This window comes from Neopsephotus bourkii, unplaced genomic scaffold (genome assembly GCF_033783945.1).
Source record: "Neopsephotus bourkii isolate Nb327-2 ecotype Australia unplaced genomic scaffold, CSIRO-AGI_Nbou_v1 NB_234, whole genome shotgun sequence".
NCBI lineage: Eukaryota > Metazoa > Chordata > Aves > Psittaciformes > Psittacidae > Neopsephotus > Neopsephotus bourkii.
Genome location: NW_026900744.1, coordinates 7,325,632 through 7,352,086, shown reverse-complemented (window position 1 = coordinate 7,352,086; position 26,455 = coordinate 7,325,632). Strand labels below are relative to the sequence as shown.

Genomic DNA, 26,455 nt, shown 5'->3' with positions numbered 1-26,455 from the left:
TTTTAACAATCTAAATCATGATATGGAAACAACACCATGCCCACCACTCCTCCACCCCCAGTTATACCTACAAGTTACAGTTAATTGCTTGTGTGTATGCTTTTTTTGTGGGAGCACCCATCTACAGCTATCTATGTTTTTCTGGTGGTATAATGATACCTCAAAAAGTACTCCCTGCAACAGGAGCAAAGAAAAGGTCTGAACTCCAAGCACAGGATGTACAGAGGCCCCTGGACTGTCATCATGGAGTTAGTTCTGTTTACCACATGAAAGCAAAATAATAAAGCCTGTTGTACTTCTACCTCTCCACATCACAAAACAGGATCCTGCTGGCCATTCCTCATCAGAGGCCCCGTGACACCTCCAGAAATCCTGCATCTGCATTACAAAGATAGGTTAAAGAGCAGCTTTTCTTGAACCCTCCTTTTACATATGGCAGAGAAAAGCTTTGGAGTAGGCAAGAAATGAGAAATCTGGGTCACACCTTGCAATGAAAAATGTAGACTATTTAAGTGACAGAAAGACTCTGATGTATTCCTACTGTTTTAAACCATGCCGTTCTGTGTGGGTTTTTTGTTGGTTTGGTTTTTTTCACCTCAGCATTGTCCTCTGGTAAGGACAGAAAACAAAAATTTTGAGACCAAGAAAGGTCAAATCACTTGACCTCATCCACAGAAAAGGGAATGGAGGATGCCTCTCCTTGGCCTAGAGCTGTTATTTTAATAAACCTAAACTTGCCATGACATTAAAATAAACACACATGTATACACTGTTAGTGAACTGGAATGGAGAACATTTGTTGTGGGTGGTATACAGTGTTAGTGAACTAGAATGGAGAACACTTGTTGTGGACAAGGGAGCACCAAATGTACATAGATGGATCTGTTCAGCTAACTACAGGCCTTCTGCACTATTGCAAAGACATTCATGTAATTCTTGCTTCTGGGTTGTATTTTCATCAATAAAACTTCTTCCAGGAGCATGATCCAATGCTAACTTGGTATAGTACTAAAGATCAATTTCACAGAAGTTTAATTTTTCTTATATGCCCAATAACACCTATGAGCTGTCCATAGAGCTTAAGATTTGGGAATGCTTAGAAAAAGGTCAAGAAGTCAGATTCTTTAAGACATGAGAAAATACAAATCTATTTCCTAGACAACAAGAGGCTATGAACCACTGCTCACAAGCAACAGATATTGATGGGACTTGAAGAGACAGCTTGAAGGTTGCAGACGCTCCTTATAAAAATGTTCAACAGAATAATAACTTTTAAAATATTCACTAATATTTAAAGGTAACTTACTGCCTTTGCAGTGCTTTAGTATTTACTACAAAGTCTTCTTAATGCAGGCATGCAAATAGTTTTAACATCAGCATTATCTCACATCTAAAAATAAACAAAAAAAATAGCAAAATGACTGAAGGAGTGCTCTTACATGTTTACAAGGTGTTGACTGGTTGATTCTCATGGTAAAACACTATTATTCTTTAAACAGTATTTCAGCATTTTTAAAACTGAGAGAAGTGAATAAAAGCACATTGGCTCATAGCTGGGAAAGCAACCTGAGCAAGGATTAAAGTGAAGGAATTCCAATCTCCCAGTTTAACGCTCGGGTAATCAGGATACAGGTAAGCAATAAAGAAACTTCACATCTCTAATGGCCACATTTGTGGTTTTAAAGAGCTACCAACCTCCTTAAACAGAAAATTTCTACGCAACATCTAGAGATGTTATCCAGACGGCCACCGTATTTCATCATATGGAACACTATAGTACCATTTTCTACACACAGTTTCAGAAGTAGTACGCCTTTAACCAAAAGAGAAGCTTCACTTCAGGTACTGGTGGGCTTCTCTAGACTGCACTGAGAAGCTATGCTGAATGTCTTCTTTCCCCAAGTAGCTGGGGAAATAGTATTTGAAGTGGTATAGAAAGGCTGAGGAGGGATAATTTTTCATTGTCCCTTTCAAGAAAATAAAGAGGAGGCACCAAGTAAAATTAGAAGTGTTTTCTGTGCATGTGGCTTATTTAAGCTGTGATACTCCTTACCACAGTACATGATAAAACTATGTGGTTTTGTGAGAAAACTCCTCAAGTGCATGAAATAAGTTTGTTTCACTCTAGTAAAGAGAAATCCCTGCTGGCACAGGAGGCCTCCCTTCCCAAATTGTTGTGAGTTGGGAGAGAGTGGGAGAAGCACTGTCTGATGTTTGCTTTGGTCTTTTAATTCTACCAAGCATGCCTTTGATCTCACCTTTCACATCCAGTCTCATATGTGCATTAGCATAATTTACATGCTTATCATTACAATGATATCCAAACATGAAGATCCAAGCACCATGCTGGATGAACACAGGACTAGAACAGCTTATGACATGAAAGGGATCAATACCTGCTGGTAGCCCTAAATCACCTGCACATAAGTGGGGATAGGAGCACTCAGATCTCCAAGTCTCACCACTCAGAGCACCCCACACAGCAGCTGCAAAATACTTCATCATGTCTACAAGTACCAATTTAAACTGCCTCCTTCAAAATAAACACCACTTCAAGTAAGATACTTGAAAAACAAGTCACAGGCTTTGGGATCCTTATAAAATAATATACAGTCTCCTATGACCTAAATTTTCACTGATATCAAAGAAATGTAAATCAAGCAGTGAGTACATTTCTCATTGTGTGCCCAAATGCTTCAACTGCTTTCCAAAAAATGAGACCAGGTCTCAGCAATCCTGAGTTTTATTTTTTTAAATCCCAGGCTTGACAAGCTCTTGAAATGTTACCCTTTGGGCCAACATAATGCCATCTCCAATATTTGATGCCTGACCTTAACAGTCCTGGCAGGGACCCGGCTTCACAGCTTGCAAATCTGTGCAGAGACAAACATCTGGCAGCAATCTGGACGTGGCTCCTCTTTGGCTGCCTGATTAACAGCACACACTGGGTTTGGATAGCTGCTATCTCAACCACCTCCTTATGCCTGTATCCAGACTCCCGGGGGGAGGACAGGAGTAAACCACAAAAAAAACTCCTACCCATAGAACAGTCTCTGGAATTGATTAGTCTATTTGGTCAATATCCTTCATGCGTAAGATTCAGGGCCTGAATTCCAGTTGCAAGGCTGGTAAAAGCAGGTTCACAACAAAGCTAAAAAACAAACCTGTTGCCACATCTCTCTCCACAACCCTTTCCGCCCATTATCTGTTATCAAGACTCTCTGGCAAAAATTGCTGATAGATTATTGGAGAAGAACAAAACCAAATGAAAGACCACTGACAGTCACCATCTGGGCCATTCTACAGCAGAAGGAAAGCTGTTATGACACAGATACGCATCTACTAATAACCAGAGAAACAGAAATAATGCAGATTTTGCCATTATACTGTATGGAATAAGCAAGAGCTTTCAAATGATGGATGTCAGCATGCTCTTATGTGGTGTCTGCCATTAGGAATCCCAGAGCCTTTTCTCCAAGTCATCATCAACTGGTTAATTCCCAAGTTGTAAAAAGTAGGATTCACAGGGTTTGGAGGGATTTTTTTGGGGTGGAGGGCTGGGGCGGATGTTTTTTGCTTGTTTGTCTGGTTTTGATAGGAACATGGCAAGTAATAGGTATAGCAGATCCAGGAAAAAGAGCAGGGTGGCTGAAAAATCAAATTGAAAGCGAGAGAAACCGCAAGAGAGAATGGTCTTTAGAAAACAGGAATCTTATTGTAACATCTGTCAGTACCACACATTCTTAGAACGGGAAGAAAGCAAGGCAGGAGCATAAAAAAAGGATCAGAGGTTTCCGAGATGGATGCAAAGAAATGAATATAAAGCGCAAGGCTAAATCTAACTCAAATAATGTCAATGCACTGAGAAGAATGGTGCACACATTACTGTTGACAGTGCTGATAACAGAAGCTGACAAATCTCCTAATATATTAGGCACAAATTTTTTCATGCAATATCAGACAAGCATGACTTCTTATCCCATTGATTTCATTCCCTTTTCTGCTAGCAAAAGGATTGAGTTCAGTCAATGAGCTTTTTTCCATCGACTTCTGTGAGCTCTGGCTCAAGCCCATACTTGTCAGGGCCAATGCGTGGTTTACAGTATTTGTCTTGCCACTGTCCAAAGAGAAAATAATTTAAGTGTTTTGCATATCCATTTGCTGAATCAGAAGGAAAGCAGATTTTGCAAACAGCAGTAGAAAATAGCTGGGAGGAGAAGAGACAGAATTAATTTTGGACCTTAATAAGCCATATTACTGAGCCATTCAGTCAGTAACTGACATGCTAGAATATAACCAGGGGTCCTAAAGTCTCTAAAGGCACCCAAGTCACCTACACAGCCTTTACATTCTAGCAGGAAGAGCAGGATTAAGGGAGTCAGAACAGGAAAAGCCAGCCTTGGTATCAGTCTCCTTCAGGCTAGACACTGTGTTAGTGTACCAGGAGTGTAATAAGATGTTATGGATTAATTATAATTATGACTAATACAAATGACAACAGGTCTAATAATGTCCCATTTCCTTACACTCACATCACAATGCAGCTAAACTAGAATGCAGAGGTCTGCACAAGAAAGTATTTCTCCTCCATCCCTAGCTAACTCATCAACTTAGAATAGGAATCAAGTCTTTCACAATGTTATTATACTGAAAGCTCTTTTCTGTATGTAGATTTCAAGACACCACAGCCTAGAGTCATTAGTTTAACAAAGGGTGCAGAAACTCTGTACTGGCAACACTGCAGAGCAACTGCTTGCGTGAAATGCAAAAAGGGAAGAAACCGAAAGGAGAGCAAAAGCTACTGAGCTACTGAAGAAGCTGCTATAAACACACAGTGATTAGTTGATGCAATTACGAAGGGGTGGGTTGGTTTGATTTTGGAGTTTTTTTGAGAAAACAGGAGATGTAGGCAAAAATCTTTAATGCTTCATTATTCTGCTTAAACATATGGATTGTAAACCACCCTTTTAGCACCAGATGTTGTTCAGAAATTTATTTGTTTTGCCCACCTGTGCTTTGTATTCTAACATAACCTGCCAATACAAACATCTTCACTTTGAAAGAGTCAACAACCTCCTGCTCTTCCATACTCTTGAACAGTGCAACACATGATACTTCTAAAACTATCAGTCTGCTGCCTCTCTTGTCTCAAGGCAGAGTTAAAAAGAGAAATTGATTTTCATGTTTACTCTTATTTCTCCTGTCATGCACCCAGCACAGCATCTTACACTTCCAATTTTGCATGCTCTCTCCAGATATAGTCCTTGAGAACATATTTTGACATTTGTTTATGTTTCCACGCTACAACTCTGAATGAATTTTCATTATATTTTGGTTTTTTTCCTTAAAAAAACCAACAAACCACAAAAGAAGCAGGGGGACAATCCACATGCAGCTGCACATTCTGAAGGTACTTTCAGCTAAGCTTTCCAATTATAAATTATTAAGATGTGATCCACCAGCAGTTCGCAGAACAACAATCAAAATACAGTTGTGGGGGTTTTTTTCTATTTTATAGGCTGCTTGAATATATCCCTACTTGGCTCTGTAGTCCCTTACCCTTGCCTCTGTCAAGGCCTTTCAGGGGGTTTTATGATGTCCACAAAAATGACTTTTGCATACACAGTATGATTAAAAGCTCTATTTCAGATGCCAGCCCAGCATACAAAATCCCATTCAGAGCTTTAATCAGTCTCAGTTAGCCTCCACAGTGAGATAAGGGCACACTGGCACTGTGATGAGACCAACTGGCTGAGAACCAAAATAGTTTGAGGGTCAGCCAAGGAAAGTAAAAACTGAACATGTTAATTCATGACACTGCTGGAAAATGAAGCAAAAAGCCATGAGTGCTAGAAAGGAATAAGGACTTTGGCCCAAAGCTGTCAGCAGGCGACTCCTAGTCCCATTTTCTGCTTGTGTTTCTGACTGTCTAACTGCAATTTCTCTGCTCTGCGTACTTATTTCCTCCACCAGTGCAACTGTGCTACACAAACTAGATCTTTCAGATATTCACTGCCTAGCTTACAGTAATACTAGCAAGAATCATGGTGATCAGCTTTAATTTAGGAGCATGCCCAATTTGTTCTTTAACTAAAGATTGCTCCAGCCACCAAAGCAAAAAAAAAAACCCACCTCTTTTCTTTGCTGACAGGCTTGCTGTACAAAGAAAGAAAAGGAGACTATGCACAGAGAAAGGTAACAACCACCTCCAAACCACAGTCTTAAAATATCTTAGGCTGGAATATAAGTCAGGATAATTTCAAAATGTCATTGTGCCACAATGCATTGTTTTCCTGTGTGGGTGCTTCCTATGAAGTTGGTTTTACAGTAAACTTTTCCACATGCATTGTTGAATTCACTGTTGCTGCCTAAGATAACAGCACCACAGCATATGGGACAAATCCCCACAAACTACTTTTATCAGTAAGCGTGAACTACAGAAAACACCATACCCTACAGATTGAATGCAATGTTTGAAAAGCTGTCTACAATGGCCTCTAAGGAGCAGGGCATAACTAAGTGTTTTCTGATGATGTTTCAGTAACTTATAAACACTGTTCAAACAATTTACAAAACATTAGCAATACTAAGCCATACCAGCAATGCATTCATTTTAACTGACAGAACATAGCTTACTAAACTGGTTTACATATGCTCAATAAATCATTTACAATGAACTGTGAAACCCTTGGAAAAAATAAGTGCAATATATTAAGTTCATTTGGTAAATGTACCTATTGAATAGCTATTTAATAAAGTACTCAGACTATATGAAGCATCTGTCTATAGCACCACATCCTTACTATTCACCACTGAAATAGGCAATCTTTAATAAAAAACACTAAATTTAATTCTAAAGATTATTGACCTGCTCTAGTTGTTAAATACATCATTCATAACACATTTAATGAAACATTTATTCTGAGCTATGCAGCCTTCAAAACAAACACATTTTCACAGCTGTCGAAATAGCACCAGTGTTCTGTGCAGTAACTACTTCATAGCTCATGAGGAATGTATTAACAATTTATAGGCTCTCCTGAGTTAAGACAGAAAACATTATAAAGGACGTACATTTGGATATCTAGCAGAACTGAACACAACAGGCAGAGAAACACCATGTCAGCACCATGTATTTTGGGACCTCCAGAGTAAACCCCTGCTTGCTTTGGTCCTTGAAGGATCCTTTAAAACTTGCATGCGGTTCTTACATGTATTTGAACTTCTGCAACTACCTTAAGTCTTGCTTGCTTCACCTGCAGATATTCAAAGCCTACCTTCTGTTTCTACAATGTATTTATGCTTTAGCAGTGAACAGTGTTTTGCACTCAGTATGAGAAAGTGAGTTGGTGCAGTATCTTTAAACAGGACTCTTACATTACAGTTAAAAATTCAAGATACCAGCAGTTTCAAGCAGCTTAAAAAGCAGAGAAAACCATTTTTTTGCCATCAAGGAAAGCAGAATTAAACATGTTTCTTCTGATTTGTAAACTTACAATGCATAAAATTATGCTACATTTCCTGATTATCGACCACCACCCCCTTTGGCCTTGGGACATAGCTTTGTCACCACATCTGATTTCAATTACGCTATGCTTTCTGCTTGGAAATGCTGCGCAAAGCATTAGCTTGCTACTTTGCAGCTTCAGTAACAGCAGAAGGTCTCCAGAATTTGATTCTATTTGTTTTTATTCCATTGAGCCCCCTTGCTGATGTTAATGTTCCCAGAAATCTGATTATTGGTAACAGATAAAATACGTAAAGCAACCAAGTTACCATCTGCATTTTTAAGGAGCTCTGTGCTGCATCATTTATACCATGGAAATGTGTTCTGGGTTACAGAAGCACCAAAGCCTGTTTGCAACACCTCTGTAGGGTGAGTCTGACCTGCTCAAAATACCTGCCATATTTACATTTCTGTCCCAGCACCCTTCTCTTCCTGTTCTTTTCCTATTTAAAAAATGAAAACCCACAGTTTACTTGAAAACCAACACAACATAAAGCAGCTTCACACTCTTGCATGGCTAGTAAAATGCTTAAGAAAAACTGAACTCGCTACACCAGGACTATCAGTAGTCTTGTTACTGAAACTAAAGAATCCTTCATATTTCTGCCCTGGAAAGCTGATGCTGCAGGAAGATAATCCTGATAATACAATCGTTCTGAATAAGAGTCATCAGAGCATCAATTAATTTTATTTTTTAATAGTACTCCTGTGAGAGCACTGCTTAAGAAAGAAGATCCTTTCTTGTAGGCAGCATAGGTCAAGCCTCACAAGGCAGACTAATTAATCCCATTTGAGTGCAGTCAGAGCTGACCTCACACAATTTCCATAGAAATATACAAAAGCCTGAACAATTCAAATTAATAGAAGAGCCTAAGACTTCAAATTCTTGTGGCTGATTGGAAGTTTGTTATTGTTCTGCCATTTTCAGTGAAAAAATACTTTGTTACATTAGGAAAAAAAAAAAAGTAAATATCTGCAGTTTCCTATTTTCCTAGATTCCAAATTTAACAAGATGGTTCAGAAAGCAGCACATTATTAAAAAACACCTTTCTGAGATGCTATCCTCGTAACAAGATGGCTCAGAAAACAGCAGATTATTCAAAAAGTCCTTTCTGAGAGGCTGTCCTTGACAGCCAACTTAGACTTGCATTTAACACAACCACTTGGCAAATTACCCCAGACTTGTTTTGCTTAGACAAAAACCAAAGACAACAAACTGGATTTAAGACAGACATTATCCTTACTTATGTCCTGTCTCTGTTTATTATTTTGTCAGGGGTTGTTTTTTTTTTAGTCATTATTCTTTAAAGTACCAGAGAGTACCAAAAGAGACAGCAGTATTGTTCAATCCATGTATAAGTTAATAAAGGCAACAGAGCTGTTGCAGTTGTCCCTTACTTTTAATACACTTTACTAAAAGGAGCTATTAAAAGATTCTGGAGAGAGGAAAAACAGGATCAAAATGCCTGGCTATGGCTCCAGAGGAGAGAACCTGATAGGGAATTTTGCCTTAAGGCATAATAGAAAAATTCTGATCCACTAAGCACAGCAACAGTGACTATACCAACAAACTGACAGAACTGACTGTTTATGTACATCTTCTATAAGGTGAACCTCTCAGTTGAAAAATCTGGAATATTTTGTTGCTTTTGAATACAGAGGTCTGAACTGCTGAAAACTGAGCTTTGTTCTAGTTATGCGTAGTAATCCACTTATAGCCTCCAGTCTACCAAACTCAGAAAGTATTAAAAACATTGTGTTCATTCCAGACGATGTCTAAGAAAGGAAATTTAGGACCTGGGAAAAGTACTGAAGAGACAGAAACTGCCCCAAGAAGGACAGAGGATATGAGATACAAAGTCTGTAACTGCCTTCGCACCCTTACCCTTTGTCCACCAGAACATGGACATGCATGCAAATACACACATACTACAGCAGTCTTGCAAATGGCAATCTACTTAAAACCATGCATATTTGCCACTGATAGTGGGCCTGCAGTAAGATTCCCTGTAATAAATTAAAAAACAAAATCAATTCTGGGGCTGTGGGATGCTTGTAATACGTGATTTACTTTAGGAGTCACAGGATCCAAAGCATATGACATCTGCCACTTACACAGTTTCGCTGAGAACCTGGACTAAGTTTAGCCTAAAATCCAAAAAGATGACACATGGCAGCATATTAGACATAGGATGGTCAATTGAACCTTTCCAGATGACAAGCAATACTGCTAGCAGGAAGGCCAAACCACACTGAAGTAAAGAAATGTGACTATAATGTTAGAACTCATTCACTTTACAGGCACCAGTGGATTGACCTTTGTCTCCACAAATATTCTGGGATAACAACTTTACCGGTGAGTATTTTAGCAGACAGTTGATTTGAATCTACAGTGAACAAGTGGCAGAAATAAAGATAAGTTTGACAACACAGTTGCATCATAATCCTCAAGAAAAAATGTCAAATAAGCACAAAGAAAAGTATTTCTTAAACTCCTTTGAAACCCATCGGAGTAGGTTTGGGCGTATCAACCAGACACTGTCCATGAACAACACTGTACATTCTACCATTCCAGCAAAAATAATGTGAAATGCAAATAGAAGTGTTTTAACATGCACAGTTTGGGTGAGCAGAATTCAGAGTTTCTGTGCCTGCATTACAATCCCTGAGAAACAAGGAAAGGTGTGGATTTCAGCAGAAACAGACCTCTGGAATAAATCACTCCTGTTCATCATATTTAGCTCTATTAAAGGCACATGTATCAAACACTCCCTCACCAATCCTTAATGCCAAAAAAACCCTGCAGAATTTTCATACCAATTGTAAGCTATAAACCTGATTTCAGGTAGTCTCTCTTGTGTAATTACATAAGCTTACTTTCTCAGTGAAAAAGTTAATAACCCTGAATATAGGTTTTAAATGGAGTCTTTGGAAAATACAGAGCAAGATGAGTCAGTGAACTGCAGAAGAAAGAGCTGAAAAAGAGATGGACAGGCTTTGCACTTGCTCTCTCACAAACCAGATTACTAGAAGCTTACCAGTTTAGCTATATTTCCCTGTGTAGTTGAACACAGGCACAAAAAGAAGAGTTACACTCCACCACTTCAGAAGATCCTCAGCTGAGTGCATTATGTATGAAGAAATTACATTTAGGCTCTAGCACAAAAAACAACTGCCACATTAAAGTTTGCTGCCAAATGCAATTCTTTAAGCTTTCTTAAGAGTATTGCAAACTGTAACTCCTTTCAAGAGAAGCCTGCACTTAATTGCAGAGACATTAACAAAGCATTAAGAAGACTACATTCAGGATAACCAGTAAGTAATTCATTCATGCCCCAAGCCAACTGGTAAATGTTCTTCTGCTTCATGACTGGAGGGCTACCATTTCCAGCTCTTCAATCTATCCCTCCACTCCTAAAATAATTAAATGTCCAATGTTTTTAGTTCCGAAGGTAACACTATGGCACCTCAGCAAGATTAAAGAGAACCAAAAATGTTTGACCTGCCCATAAGGTGAGAATGATTCTGTTAACACAGCTATTAGACACGTTTCAGTAAACGTGCTACATATGGTGTACTACAATTAACATTATGGATAGCGGCAGCAGCATCATAGAAATCATAAAGTAGCAGAATAATTAAGACTGGGAGACCTCTAGAGGTCACCCAGTTAAACCTCCTGCCTAAAATACGCCTAATTTCAAAATCACATCAGGTTACTCAGGGCCTTGTCTTGTTGAGTCTTCAGTATTTCCAAGGCCTTTCATGCCAGGCCTCTGTGCCAGTATTATTCCAGTCTTAGTGTAAATCTTTTCTCCCTTATATTTAGTTGGCATTTCCCTTGTGGCAGCTTGTGGCTGATGGCATTTTCCTTCATGCTTCTCTGAGAAAAGCCTATCTCCATCTTCTCTAACCCTTCTGGAGTTAGAAGATTGCTAGAAGCTACACCCTATATCATTGCTTTTCCCTGCTAAGCAAACCCAGACTTTCAGACTTCTCATAAGATTTTTCTTTTCTAACAACTAGGATATTAGTGGGTGGTTATCTGTCTCACACTATGCTTTGCAAAGGAGAAACCTCAGATTTTGGGATTTTTCATTTTCAATTTTAGTTCCTATAGAAAGCAAGCATGTACACACCAACTTCCCATACACACAGACATGCTCACTGTTGGTTCTAGTGGATGAGGACAGGGGACAAACTTGACTAGCATTTGATCCAACAAGTCCTTTCCATCTGCTTTGTCACACTTCAGAATTGCTCTTGGCCTGTGGCAGGAAAAGAATAGAGACAAGCCCTGATCTCCCCTGGGTGCCTACATTTACCAGGGAATAGACACGCTTTAAAAATCCATGCAGTAGTTAAAGACCTCTCTTTTGAAGAGAGGCCTTAATTAAGCTAGATGACAGGCTGTCATTACAAGAAATGCATTCAGACACCTCACTTCTTCATTCAGCCCAGGTGCAATTCATTGTTGTCTTTCAGAGCGGCAGCAATAGCCCCATAGTCCTGCTTCCATGGCAAAGGAGCACTGCTGCATGCAGATCTCTTAGCGCAGGCAAAGCTTGTGAGGCAATCATCTGCTGTCCCTCAATTAGCCCTCCCACAGCTGGCTTTCACTGAACAATGTTTCTCTCAGCAGGGCAAGAAACAAACAAACAAAGTTTTTTGAATCCTTTTTTGTCAACCAAATAAAACAAACCAACCAACCAACCAACCAACCTACTATTATAACACAGAAAGGAGAAGCCAACTTTACCTTGCTCTCACAAGAAAAAGAGAAGCACCTGGTGATGCAGCCTATTGTATTATGCATGCATTGTTATAAAATCCCCACCTGTGGCATGAATTACCAAGAGTCTAAGATACAGATGAACCCTAAGAAAGCATTCCATGTGCAGTCCCTCTTGCAGCGCTGCAGTAGATCTTACTTACCCACACTTGTTTAGTGCTTCAGTCACAACAAAGAAAACAGAAAAAAAAAGCCCAGACTACCATTCTGTTGTTTCTTCCTTATGGTAGACAACTTCCAGTCTGTATATGGCTTATTACATTTTACCACTTCTGTGGTGGAAAAGTCTGTCTCCTCATCCATGTGCAGTCAGGGACAGCCCCTGCTTTCCTCTCTATTTCTACCACACCACTTGAACCATCAGCCAAATTCAGAGAGGGTTGGCTGTTTTTCACAGCTCTTAGTCCCATAGTTTTCCCCCATTGTGCGTCTGAGAAGGAGAGGATATACTCGTACCTAGCTACTTTGCAGTTTGGCAGAGCAGTTAGCCAGTTGAGATACTTACCTTTATTTAGAATCATTGTGCAGGTGGAAGGAAATTCTGAAGCACTAAAGAGTAAGTAAACTAAATTTCAGATTTATGTTCAAGGTTCTTCTGCTTGCATCAGATCTGCAAAGAAATAAGGCATGTGTGCTGTAAAAACTAATTTTATCTTACCTGGTTTTTAGGCAAATTTCATATTCAGTCCCCCACACAACAGCAGCACACGTTTTCCTGTTTATTGCAGAAATAAGCCCAACAAACTCCTGATGTAAAACCAGCTGAACCTTTGAAGTCCTTAAGAATATTACAGTACAAAGATATATGAAATCCTACTCCTTCTCAAATAACTTTTCTAAATAGAGTATAATTTGATTTTAGATTTATTAATGTAGTTTTTCCTATAATTTCCATCTGAGGCCTTATGACAGCTGCTGATGAAGTTGCCATTATAGAATACTTTCAGGGATAGCCCGGTTCTATTGCAGATGTTTGATAAGATGCAGATAGCACTTCTGGGATTTCTTTTCTGACTGGCAGAGTGTAATGAACTAGGAAAGTGACATCTCTTATCAAAACTTATCCCGTTTCTATTATTAGACCTCATATCCAGACTTAGGCTACAGAAGAGTATCATAAATACTTATCTATGTGCAGACTAGCATTTCAAAGCAGGCATTGCCTAAATCTGCTTTGAATTAGTTCTTTGCATGTGCTATTATACTTCAAAGAAATTACTTCAATTAAGTTTAATTACTTCCTTCCACAGCTTTGGATACAGCCCTTATTATATTTCATTACCTTTCTTCCTGGACTGCATGGCAATAGATGACTAATAAAAGTACAAAAACAAAGAAACTATTAGGCATGTACATTACATACATCTAACAATACTGTACATGTGTTGCACTAATTAAGTCAGAGTATGCAATCACAAAAATGGAATATTGGGAGAGAACTTTTCACACAAGATCAGCAAAACCTGGCTCATTATCTGGGGTTTTTAACACCTTTCTTACCTAAACTATAAATAGCCTTAAATTGCCAAAAGGAAGCAAGCCTACTAAAGCACAAAAATAGTTTTTCTTTATACGCAAGAATATCATAGAATGGTTTGTGTTGGAAGAGACCTTAGAGACCACCTAGTTCTACCCCACTGCCATGAGAAGGGACACCTTCCACTAGACCAGGTTGCCCAAAGCCCAGTCCAACCTGGCCTTGAACATTTCCAGAGATGGGGCAGCCACAGCTGTGCCAGCACCTCAACACCCTCACAGTAAAGAATTTCTTCTTAATGCCTAATCTAAATCTCCCCTCTGCCAGCTCAAAGCCAGTGCCCTGTGTCCTATCACTACATGCCCTTGCAAAAAGCCCCTTCTCCAGCTTTCTTGTAGACCTTCTTTAGGTACTGGAAGGCTGCTCTAAGGTCTCCCCAGAGCCTTCTCTTCTCCAGGCTACACAAGCCCAACTCTCAACCTGTCTCCATAGCAGAGATGCTCCAGCCTTTGGGTCTTCTTCATGTCCTCTGGACTTGCTCAAGCAGGTCCATGCCCCTCTTGTGTTGGGATATATTGTAATATAATATCAAGGCAGTAAGTCAGATGCCAATTCCTCTTTACTCTGCTTGTTTAGTAGTTCCAGAAGCATGTAAAATAGCTGAATCCTTTTGAGTCATCTGGAATACTATATCCATGATTCAATATGGATCCTATAATCTCACTATTTTTCCAACTACAGATAGTAGGAAAGATGAGGTAAAGCAACAGTAATTCTACTTAAGTGAAGGAACTCTTCTCATTTCATTTGGATGAGAAGGTCTCAAGTACTGGCTTGAAAAACAAAGCATAACTCATTTATATAAAATGTTTAATGTCCCATTTGAACCAAGGTTAAAACAATCCTATGTTCACTAAAGCAAAATACTAGATCAACGTTATCATAGCATTTCTGGTCCAAGCAATGAGATAACCTTTTAAAAGGTCCCTTCCAACCCAAATCATTCTACAATTCTGTGAAAAACAGGAATTTTTAATCATTAGTAATAAAACACTGATAAACAATGTAACTAACAAAGTATACAGCTGTTTATAGAACTCTACTGAGTGAAGAAATATGTGATTAGTTATCACACATCTCAGGCTGCTAGAGCTGTACACCTTGAGGACTGAATAACAATTTCAAAACTCATTTTTATTTGGTGCAAGAAAATAAATGTTTCCTCCCAGCAAATAATTTTTAAATGAATTGGATAGTTGGGGTTTTATTATATTTTAGTTCCACACACAGACACCCCCCAAGGACACTTCCCACATTTTTATCTGAACTACTGATGAATTTTCCATTTGCCCATTTTACAAAGATGTTTATTTCCATAAATTGATTACATTTTACTATAAATTTCTTTAGAGCAGGTTCATCCAATGCTTTCCAAGACACTTTACGAATACAGCAACAGTGGCTTAATGGTGCCATCAGCAAATCATGACAAGCCATGGTATCTTGCCTTGGTGGCCAAAAGGAAATTTGACACAAGGAAATTTTTCACAAGGGGCCAAAGACTTCCCTTTGAGAGCAAGATTTGGCAAACAGAAAAAACTAAGAAGCAGCAAGTCTGTCAAATTCAATTTTCTTTTCAGTGTTATTGATAATCTTTTCCTGCAGATTTTGAAGCTAAAAAGCAGGTACAATCCTTTTCTACATGCCTGTGACCTGCGTGATATCTGTCTTTTGGGGGATGCACTTTTCACTGTACAATTGTTCCTCACTGCAACAGCCTCAGGCAGACTTGAAACTGATGATCAGAGGTAAAAGGCAAAATAGAAATCTGTAGCTTTAACAGCTCTTGCAGGTTGCATTCAGAACAAGTATACCAAGCCAGCTTTTCCCACTGGAATCAATGAATGGTGAGTAGTAATAAGGTCTCATGCAAGACCTCAGTGGGGGAAAAAAGCACAATCTTCTGGTTAATTCATAAGTTCCATGAAGCATAACATTAGTTTTAACAAATACAGAAAGCTGAATTTTCAGAAACATTCATTTTCCAACCCTCATCTGAAATACCAGACACACCAAGAGGCAAAGCAAGCAAAGCTTTAACAAAATGCCAGCTGAGCTTCACCTCGGTACCTCAATAGCAGAAGCACCCCCTGGAGACAGCAGATGAACTAACACACTGCCTTCCAGACACGGTCGAACTTGGAATGCAGACTACATTTTATAAAACAACAGGAAACAAAATATCTTCAGAGGCCAGCAAGATGCTAGACCACAAGCAGTTTTAATAATCTTTATTTGACAGACATACAGTTTTGCTCTTTCAATAAAGACCAACTACAGCACAGTCACTCTTGCTGTCTCTTGGTCTTGTATGGAAAATTTTGACTGGTCTTGTTTGGCCACATTGTACAACAAACAAATAGAGTGGACTTAGAATGGTTTCATTAAGATCTGACTGATGCAACTGTGGATAATCATTCTTTTCAGTAAAAATATTTGGCTGTAGGACAAACTGATAGAAATAAAATCTATGATCTGCAGAAATAAGAAGCAGAAAAGAACTAAAACCATTTTAAGGAGATATATACACACTTAAATGCTGAGTAATATATATACACACATGCTGAGTAGAAGACCATATCTGAAGAAATGAAGAGCTTAAAGGCATAAATCCAACAGACGGGGTCACTGTTAGAATGGTGAGTACAATTACTGTCTAGAACTACAGCTACCAGAATATACTACTGCCTCCTAAACCATAGAATAGCTTGGGTTGGAAGTAACCTTAAAGATCATCTAGTTCCAACCCTTCTGCCATGTGCAGGGACACAGTCAAATGTGTGGCATGCAGAGTTTGTGCAGGACCATAAGTGAGGAGGTGCTGGCACATACTGCTATGCTGTAACAGAGGGGAAAGCAAGTAGCTGTAGATGGCCCAGAGGTGTCAGTCTCTGAAGCCAGAGCCAAACTGAGGAAAGGGTGAGTCATTGGTCCCCTGGGATAACGACCACACATGATTATCTGGTTCTTGGATTACACATTTAGCTCTGGGATCTGGGTCTGTTCTCGTGGTTAAGGCAGCAGTTACAGACAAGGAGACCAAGTCTCTATATTTAGTATTGTCAAAAGGAAGTGTGGTTACATGGGGGAAGCTTTTATGACATTTCCAGGTCATGGGTTCTCCAGTTTCATCTGAAGTGACTTGATAAAACCACTAAGATACCTTAATTGGTTTAATGCAGTATGAGTGGGCAAATGGCAGCAAGCACAAAGGAAAAACATAGTATGAATTACACTTCATAATAAAAGTTGTGAATTGCAGAGACAGACTGCCAGGTCTTAGTAGAGCAGTTCATGCTGGCTGAGAACATGCACACAGTGAGGAGACAGTTCAAGAAGTGTTCCTAAAGATGCTGTTTCTTTTATCTTATTTAGAATATTCAGTGGCTTTTTTCCCCCATTTCCCTCCTGAATAAAAACATTTAGTAAGGTAAAACATTTTTTCTGTAAAAATACTTTAATGCCCATCCAATGGAAGGAAATGACAGAATGGTACAAGAGGGAGAGCTGTCTGAAATCCTCTCAATCATATGGAAAAAAAAAGTTACAAAGATTTTCTTCTGGCAACACTTCCATATCCAAATTACAAAAGATGTGTCTTCAACCAGCTTTTTTTTCCTCTACATTACACATTTCCCATCTCCTGAGGATTCGACTGGAGAATGAGTCAGTCTCATTCTCCATTCCCTTTTTTAAAATGTAAAGCATCTTTTTTCTCCCCTCCACATCAGAAGCACTAGGAGGAAGCTCTCTTCTGTTAACAGTTAATTATTACCTGACTAGCTTGCCACAGATGAATGCAAACACAGGAAAATTACAATAGATCAGCTGACAGGCAGTAACTTGTAAATAACTTATTCGCATGCCTGAAGGGCCTAAGCTAGGAAAGATTATTGAAATTCCTTATTATTTTTCTAACCACATAAGCCCCAGTGTGGACACACACAAACTGGGATTAAAATCTTTATTCCTCTGACAAATCAGTGCAGACGAAACAATATAGGAACTTTACTCAAGTCTAACTGCATCCCACAGCAAAACAAAACATATTAAAACATGAAAGACTTTTTGGATTAAGCCAAAAAATAAAGCGCCTTTCACTCCTGAAGAAGGGCCAGATTTTAGGAATTTAAGGGAATCATAGAACCACAGAATCATAGAATATCAGGTGGGAAGGGACCTCAAAGATCATCTAAGACCAGTATTTCTAGGCAAAGCATAACCAGACTAGATGCCCCAGCAGCCTGTCCAGCTGAATTCTGCAAGTATTTAGTGTTGTGTTTAGTGTCCACCGCTTCTGAGATTATTCAAATGGATGATTGCTCTCACTGTGAAAATTTTTCCTCTCGTGTCCAGGCGGAATCACCCCCAGGATTAACTCGTGCCCATTACCCTTTGTCTTTTACATGCAGCTCCTTGTAAAAAGAGTCTGTCTGCTTTGTGGCCACCCTTTAAATAGTGGGACATGGGGATAAAGTCACCCAGAGCCTGCTCTTCTCTAGGCTGAACACACCCAATTCTCTCAAGCCTTTTCTCATAAGGCAGCTTCCCTGTACTTTGGTCACCTTTATGGCCCTTCTCTGGACCCTTTCCAGCCTGTCCACACCTTTTTTATATAGTGGGGACCAAAAATGAACAGAGTATTCCAGGTGTGGCCTGACAAGGGCTAAGTAGAACAGGGTACTGACATCTTTATCTCTGCTGGTGATACCCTTAAAGGAGTGTGTACATAAAGCACAAACATATAATTTCATGATCTAATGTAAAATAATATAATAATAATCATTCAAAGTACATCAATTGATATTCTACTGGCTTCAGTGGCTTTGTAGTAATACCAGTATGTATATTAAAGAGGTAACAAATACCCATTGTTATTTCCTAAATGTAGTATCTTCCCATCATTCCAAGAGGAAAATTACTTTCAGATCTAATTAAACAGTAGATTTAGAAAAAACTAAAATTGATGATTAAATAAAGGTTGTGAAATTTGCAAGAAAGAAAAAAAATAAAGTGCTATTTGGTTTCTGGCTATTCTCATTTAGAATTAAAACATCAAACCTCATGGAATGACATCTCATATTGTTACATGTGCAGAAGGGCATTCCCTTTGCCAAAGACTTGGTGAAGTCTTGCTACCAGTGGGATTATATATAATTTTAGGGAAAAGTCTTTTAAAAACAAACAGAAGATAGAAACCAACCAAACCCACATGCAAGGAGTATATCATTAGAAGATACAGGATCTATAAATAATTCAGTCTGCATCTCTTCTCTACAAATTGCTATTCCCATGAAATAAACATGTTTTTGTGATTACTTCCAACTGTTCCACACCTGCACCTTACCTGCCTAAGCTCACATTCCAAGCCTATTGTTAATGCAAATTGCCACAGAATATACCTTTCATAAGAAGCTATTGCTTCATTCCATTATTAGCAAGTTTGGTGCCCCAAGGATGATTTTAGGATGCCACACGTTTGCTGTACAAATATACAAGAACCTCTTAACAGGACTGCCTTTAGACAGCACAAGCCATCACTGCTGAAGAGTATCACTTCAAGATATCGTCTCCCAAATCCTTCCATTTCAGTTCCTGCTTCAGTTTTGTTCTTCTCAATAGTAAAGATGAAAAAGAATATCCAGCATGGTATTTTATCCAATTCCAAAGTATTAAACTGAGAATTATGATATTTTCCAGGTGCTTCTGCTAAAATGATCAGGAGCAGAATAACTGTCATTATTTTGAATACACCCCCCATTCATAGAAATTTTGTCCTGATAACATGATTTCAGTTGGTTGACCGGTTTTTAAAAAATTAAAGAAAAATAGCACACCTGTACACCTCCTGAAAAGCATATAAATGCACCAGCATATCCTACTCAATAAAACATGTGACACTACTAACAAAAGCATATTTATAACAGTATAAAGGAAATATTTGTATAAATATTGGGTGTTCTTGGAGGGGGGGAGAAATGTGCACAGCATATTCATTTTAATATTTAACAATTCTGAAATGAGATACAGAAATTCACACCTCATCCAGCCGTGTTTCATTTTCCCTCCGGAATACAATATACATCACAATTACACGTTGTCGTGTTTTAGTCCAAGTTCCCATTCTGCAGAAACCAAAGAACCCCTGGAAAAGTGCTGGTCTTTTTTATCTCAGCAGGGCAAGGATTATTTACAAGAACCACCGCACAAAACTCAGTAGATGCAGGTTTTCTTCCAACAGAAATAGCAAATTCATCCCATGTGAGTGATTCTGACAATGAGGCAACTGCTCCCTCAAGCTTTAAGAGATGACAAGGCACCAGGTAGAGTTTTACCTTATTTCTTGGGAATACATCCAATAAACAGAGCATCATTTACCCACCTTGCTCACAGATCTCCACAAAGATCAATTCCTCTTGGCTCCTAAAAAGCAGTCTCAAATACTAGCAAAATAAAATACGCCTCCACTTCTTCTTTGTTATGTATGTGCACAATTCTAACATTCTGTGCTATGAATCAGACCATGGTTGTAGAGCAATGGGTAGGCAGAAGAAAGTACTGGGAAAGTGTCATGGATAACAATCACAGAATAAATAATCAGTTTAATATCTGAAAGTCAAACTAGAAATCTAAAATACATTTACAAGCAATTCTATTTTTCTTGCACAAAACAGCTCTTTATTTTATGGTAAAAGCCACTCTGGGGAAGAGCTTACTCCAGAAATTATATTCATCCAATAATCAACATTAAGATAAAGAAAATCTTCCATTCCATGTTGTGTGTGAGCCTTTGACCTTTCTCCAACAAATACACAAAATCTCCCCCTCCCTTCAAGCCACACACAAAAAGTCTCTCTTAAAAAAATTCCCACCTGCTGCATGAATTTGCTTTCTTGGGAAAAGATGAAAGAACAAATCCTGGACAGATCAACATGTCCAGTACTACACTTCTGGAAGGTGCACAGATACTGCTGGAATGAAACATGGCAAAGGAACAGAGAAAATGCTGAAAGCTCTGCCTTTTCAGGTTAACTGCAGAGATGTTGCAATAGTTGTGACTAAAACCTAAATAAACATCCAAAAATTGGATATTTTAAGCTGCATTTCAGGCCCCCTTAAATTAATAGCTAATGTTTATAGCTACTGTCACAAAACAAAGTATGCTTCCCTCTGGCTGACATCTCACAAGAAATAAAGAGTACATCTCTGTTATATCTGAAGGGGTTTGATACATTACGTCAAAGAGTTTGCTGCTTCTTATGATGTTTTATGTCATCCTATGACACGTCAAGTTATCTGGCATTCATGACACCTAAAAATGAAAACTGAAAAAAGAATGAGACATAAACCAGTGAAGCTCACACATTAAGTCCAAAGAGGCTGAATTATGAGATTACCTTTTATAGGTGATTCCGTACCCGTGATAATGTGCACAGCAATTGTGTATCCCTGGTCAGGGGAAAACCTAAAACATCTGGGTGACACCTTTCATTGCTAATAGATGATCTGCAAAACAAAAACCTTTCCCCATTACTGCTGTATCACATAACTGTTTAAATGTAAAATTCTAAGCATGAGACAGCTCCTAATTTCATGGTGATTTTGTGGTTATAGTTTTTACACCTCTAATGAATTTTAAACCAACTAAAGTATGCTTACACTGGAGATTGTCTTGGCTTAGCTACATGAACATCAAAATCAAATTCATCCAGCCAAAGCAAGTCCTCTTGTAGGATTAAACTGACTAGACTGCCATCTCCTTCTGCTTAGGAAGGGACAGATATTTTATCTGTAATGTATAATTAGTTTAAGATTGTTGTGAGAATGAAAAGTGATTTTATACTTCTTTAAATTTAAATTTTCCTTAGGTTTTCAAGAAGCCAACATAATTTAAAAAAAAAACCCCAAACATTACAAAGTTCCATGTACTACACTCCATAAAATCCTAGATAGTAATTAAACATCAGTGGACCGTGACAGAACAAATCCTAGCCATGCACATTGCCAGACTGATTAATGCAGCTTCATTCACTTTGGAGCAACTGAGAGGTAAATAATGCACAGCAACAACAGCAAAGTATTTTAGTTAGAATCAGAATAGTTTTAAGAAATGTGTTGAAAACAGAGCTATCCAGTGTAGAAGGAGCATCAGAAAGAATTAACTGTGGAGTTTTACTAGTTTTGCTGGGGTGCAGCAGGGAAAAAAATCAGCCATAGCAAATAAGGATAGAATGATCCAACAAGAAACCTGGTTACTGCCTCAGAACTCCTGAGGCAGTAATCTCAAGATTACTTCTGTTCTCTGTAACTCCTTGTTGCATCTGCCTGTTATTTTCCAACTCATCTGTATGTACCTCATAAAGGGCACCTGTGTGTATTTTACACCTTCCGTCCCTAGAGATATTACCACATACTCCTAGGGATGATTCTAGGCACAACAGAAATACCACAGCCCACAAACCTATTGATCATCATCAGGTTAAGACAGGCTGAGAAGAGAGGTCATATTCCAGTGAACCTGCAGCAAATTTAGTCTTTGCTGGGAAATGACCCACAGATAGGCATCCTCCCATGGGCAGGGGAGGTCAGCTTTGTTCCTTTCCCTGGGGTCTCTTCAGCTCTTGTCATGTCAGAAGAAAGAGCACAGCATGAGAATCAAACAGGATCCAAGTACAATTCTCAGCATAGGAAAACGGATGGATGTCATGCATAAATACTGCTGTAGACAATTTAGCAGTCGAGGCAGTATGTGAATTACCTTGGAGCCAATTCAAGCAGGATACAGAGGTCATCTCTACGGAAGACTCTGCATCCTTCAAATCCCTAGCAGTGAATCAAATTATGGTGAAATACAACGCCTACCAGGCAAAAGAGAGCAGAAGTAAAACAAGGAATGTGCTTCTGATGACAGAAACTTGGGAGGAAGTATCTACAATCTCCATCATATGCACAGGGGTTAAAAAAAAACCAATTACTAAATATCCAGAATGGCAAGCATGCAAACAGCAGGACCACATCCTTTGAGACCCTTCTGCCTCCTCCCTCTGAACAGCTACTCACCAGGGTGGAAAACTTAATGTAACAAGATCAGCTTTGCTATGAAAAGTGCAGACGGAGTGTACGCCTGTAGATAGTAACATTGTTACTGCAGTGTCTGAAGACCACAGTCAAACACAGGCCACTGAACACTCAAGAGAAAACCCTCAAAGAAAATTCCTGCCAAAAATAGTTTACTATGTGAACTAAGGGGAATGCAACGTGTGGATTTAATTACACCAGCTGAGATAACCTGGCAAGCAAACATGCAAAACAATCAGGTGAACACACAGGTATGATCAACCTTGACAGCCTCCTGCAGAAAACTGCTACAGGCATATGCTGAAGAGGTTGGTTTGGTTGAAACCTGCGAGTTAGATTTTGCAAACCAGTTCATTCAATCTTTGAACTAGATAAAAAAAATTAAACTACTAAAGAGACTACAAGTTTTAGTTGGCCACCTGTTCTCTCTAAGAGAGCTCACAAGCAGCTGTAGTAAGAAGAACATCACATTATATGAAGATTATTTAGACAACACAATTTCACTGAAGGTTTCAACTCACTTGTGACCTCTACTGGTTGAAGATCATGTCCAGTCTATAGGTGCATGAAGTGTCTTTTGCTACTTCATAGTGAATACAAAGCACACAAACCAGAAGGAAACCTTTCCCAGAATTCATGCTCAGTCCTTACTGTATGGGCCCATCACGCATGGACTTCTTTTATTAAATCTACCACATTAAGCCTACACAGTTAAAATTGTACTATGATGATGACACAATCCACCTCCATCATCTTTTTCGAAACCTCCATTTAAAAATAAGAGTTTGTAAATAGGGGAAGGAATAATCCCCTGCAAAGTGCAACACGTGTGAACTGCTACATGTTTTGTTTGTTTCAAAATATCTTGCTGGGGTATATCAACATTGTACAGAGTATCACTATCATTCACGTTGCATCTGTTGTAGGACAACAGGTAAACTGAAGTATCATTTTTCAATTATGCTAAAAGTAGCATTTCTTTGAAATAATGTATTGAGTAACATTTGTCATCATTTTAAAAGGTCAGCGGCTGGTACAGTAGAAGTTGAAGAGTTCAGCATCTTTAAAGTTAATAGTGACTACCTAAATAATAACCCCTATTAATCTAGTAATCAGCAAGGTGGCATGTAGCTACCATAGTAACAGGCATATGATCAACTATTTGCTTCCAAGAAATGCCTACACTTCACTCAGATCTTCTGCCACGATTTTTAAAGACATGACGAAAAAAATAAAAACACATCCTGCATCTTAGCACTTGCCTCTTTCTCCACATTTCATCAGCAGAAGAGAGGTTTCATTCTCAGAAGAGAGTTTCAACAGGTCTCACTACTGACTGTGAGACAAAGCCTCCAGAGCCATGCTCAGAACCAGCCCCACCAATGGTACCTGGGGAGAATGCACACCACCACAGAGACAGCACGTGCCCTAGAGTGAATCACCTTCCCAAGCATTTCTACAAGTTACACACAGAGATTATTTCATGCAGCAGCCACAGTAAAAGGAGATCTTGGTATCTAAAGGTTACACAATTTTTTTAATACACTTTAATACACTTTTTTTAATACACTTTTTTAATAACTGTTGTTAAGTAACTCCAGCTAATTATTAATAGCCACTTCTGTTCTTTGCACTTCACAGACATCTTTCTCCAATCTTATTTATATTAAACTCTCATACATACAGAACTCAAATATCCAACAGGGGCAGGGAAAGGCACAAGGCAGGGCCACAGAGGCACGCAGGGCTGAAGGGGTAAGGACACACAGGTGTTCTGGCTTCCAATCCACTGTACCACCACTTATTTAAAATCTATACCTATAGCACAGATATTTTTATTATTATTTTATTTTTAATGTTTCTAACACAGGCTAGTGACTGACTAATGAGAAAGTCAGGACAAACCTTCAGAAATGTGGGGGCTGTAGCTAACCGGTTTGTATTTTCAGGAAGGAATTAGCCTGATGTCACATAAAAATATACATATTATTCTGAATTTCCTTGTTATAGTAAAAGCTTGAGGAATACCTGTAGGCATTACATTAAAACTTACACGCTGTTGAGTATCTTAATCTAGACATTTAAATTACCCCATGGGATGTCTGTCTGAGAAAGTCCAGCCTGCCTTATGGCAAAGCTAATCTTCACATAGCTGTTTCACTTTTCATCCTTGCACCTGCCTGTATTAACAAGATTAAGAATTAAGCTCGCAGATGGCTGTCTGTCATGGACTACCAATTTATCTATTCATTTAATCATCAGAATCACAACCAAACAGAGCTCCAGGCCTGGGCAAAGGGAAGGTATTTATTGTGTTATAATGCAAAGTCTAAAAGGCAAGTCCTTCAGAAGTCCTGCTTATGGCAGGCTGTCTCACCAGACTGTGCAGAGGATTTTCTTGTAAAAGGATATCCTTATTTAACTGTTAGGGCCAGAGGGATGATTTTGCATGTGATTTCTGCATGTAGTTAGAAAAATATAAGGAAATTCTGTCTTCTGAATCACGTGCAGATCCAAGCTAAGTCATTCAGAGAGTGTTTAAACAGGAGTGCACATGCTTATCTTTGTGAAACCAGGCTCCATTCATGGAGCTCGTATCTCCTCACCTCAAGCCACAGCTTAACACAACACAGTTGTGTCAGTGCTGTCTGCTCAAAGGAGTTTGCTACCATCTATCTCTAAGCAGAACCTGCTAGTTCAGAGCAGTTTTTGCCATCCTTATTAACTGCCACAACCTACATGCTCACAGAATAAAACTCAAAATAACCCATGTACCAGAAACCCAAGAGTAGAGAACGAATGAAAGGGGAACGCAGTGTAGTAAAATAATAAGTTGTTTTTAAAGTTGAATGCCATAAAAGAAGTGGTAAGAATTCAGTCCAAGGAGACACAGGAATGTTTATTATTTGGGTACTGCTTTGAAGCTTTGCAGAAGTATTTTATTTGTTGTTATTATTATATATCAATTTTGCTAATATGCTGAAGGTGACTGCTACAAGAAGCCATCCCAAAGTTTGGGATAATCAATCCTTTGTCAGAAGATCAGACTGAAAATACCAAGAGTTTCACAGATCAGTTTTATTTACTAAAAGAAACAGAGCAAAAATGTATTCAAAATATACACTGTAGGAAGCAAGGCACATAGCAAAAGAATCCGAAAAGAACCACTTTCAACAAGGCAGGCACAGGAGAGTGACTCCCTGCAAGTGACAGCATTGCAAGGAAACAAACACTGTTTGTTCTCAACTGACTGCACTTCCGCCTCCTCCCCTTTCATTCAATACTTAGTACTAGTGATGCTCTCTGCATCTCCATGGCATGCTGGTTGCAAGTACTTTTATCTCTGTGAGGAAAGCAGGCTGGAGAAAGCATACGATCACATGGTAAGTTTATGCTTATATTTGCTGGCATGAAGGAGAAAACCCTTCCACGAAATAGGTTGTTTAATTAGCAAATGCAGTTAAATATGAAGTATAATTGTGTGGAGCTTGTGGATCTTAGGTAAATTCAGCAGGGGAGTGTGTGCTTAGGAAGCAACTGG

The 26,455-nt window shown here is 38.8% G+C and overlaps 3 protein-coding genes across 3 annotated transcripts in view; all 3 read right to left on the bottom strand.

Moving 5' to 3' along the window:
- The window catches only part of CUNH1orf210 (chromosome unknown C1orf210 homolog), a 332,402-nt gene that overhangs the window by 211,394 nt on the left and 94,553 nt on the right, over positions 1 to 26,455 (bottom strand). The gene's annotated exons all lie outside the window — the stretch shown is intronic.
- Positions 1 to 26,455, bottom strand: part of EBNA1BP2 (EBNA1 binding protein 2) — a 491,427-nt gene that overhangs the window by 411,645 nt on the left and 53,327 nt on the right. The window lies entirely within an intron of this gene.
- ST6GALNAC3 (ST6 N-acetylgalactosaminide alpha-2,6-sialyltransferase 3) overlaps positions 1 to 26,455 on the bottom strand; it is a 225,929-nt gene that overhangs the window by 198,721 nt on the left and 753 nt on the right. The gene's annotated exons all lie outside the window — the stretch shown is intronic.